The sequence below is a fragment of the Ranitomeya variabilis genome, chromosome 4 (genome assembly GCF_051348905.1).
Source record: "Ranitomeya variabilis isolate aRanVar5 chromosome 4, aRanVar5.hap1, whole genome shotgun sequence".
Taxonomy (NCBI): Eukaryota; Metazoa; Chordata; class Amphibia; order Anura; family Dendrobatidae; genus Ranitomeya; species Ranitomeya variabilis.
In genome coordinates this window covers 647,823,047-647,824,039 of record NC_135235.1, presented here as the reverse complement: position 1 = coordinate 647,824,039, position 993 = coordinate 647,823,047, and positions in this window count along the sequence as shown.

Here is a 993-nt window from a genome sequence, read left to right as displayed (position 1 = left end):
GCGCACAGGACCTGGGATGAGGTCACAGGAGGGGAGGAGTCAGGGGTCACATGATCAGGGGTCTCAGTGTATGCAGGACTCTGCTGTGCTGGTTGTCATGGTGCTGGATGAGGGGAAGTTTATGTGTGGGGTCAGGAGGGGTTTACAGGGTGGATGTAGCAGAGCCGTGTGTGTACGGGGTGTACGGAGCGGAGCCGTGTGTGTACGAGGTGTACGGAGCGGAGCCGTGTGTGTACGAGGTGTACGGAGCAGAGCCGTGTGTGTATGAGGTGTACGGAGCAGAGCCGTGTGTGTATGAGGTGTACGAAGCAGAGCCGTGTGTGCACGAGGTGTACGGAGCGGAGCCGTGTGTGCACGAGGTGTACGGAGCGGAGCCGTGTGTGTACGGACCGGAGCCGTGTGTGTATGATGTGTACGTAGCAGAGCCGTGTGTGCACGAGGTGTACGGAGCGGAGCCATAGGTGTTCGAAGCGGAGCCATGTGTGTAGGAGGTGTACGGAGCAGAGCCGTGTGTGCACGAGGTGTACGGAGCGGAGCCATAGGTGTATGGAGCGGAGCCATGTGTGTACGAGGTGTACGGAGCGGAGCCATGTGTGTACGAGGTGTACGGAGCGGAGCCATGTGTGTACGAGGTGTACGGAGCAGAGCCGTGTGTGTACGAGGTGTACGGAGCGGAGCCATAGGTGTATGGAGCGGAGCCATGTGTGTACGAGGTGTACGGAGCGGAGCCATAGGTGTATGGAGCGGAGCCGTGTGTGTACGAGGTGTACGGAGCGGAGCCATAGGTGTATGGAGCGGAGCCATGTGTGTACGAGGTGTACGGAGCGGAGCCATAGGTGTATGGAGCGGAGCCGTGTGTGTACGAGGTGTACGGAGCGGAGCCATAGGTGTATGGAGCGGAGCCATGTGTGTACGAGGTGTACGGAGCGGAGCCATGTGTGTACGAGGTGTACGGAGCAGAGCCGTGTGTGTACGAGGTGTACGGAGCGGAGC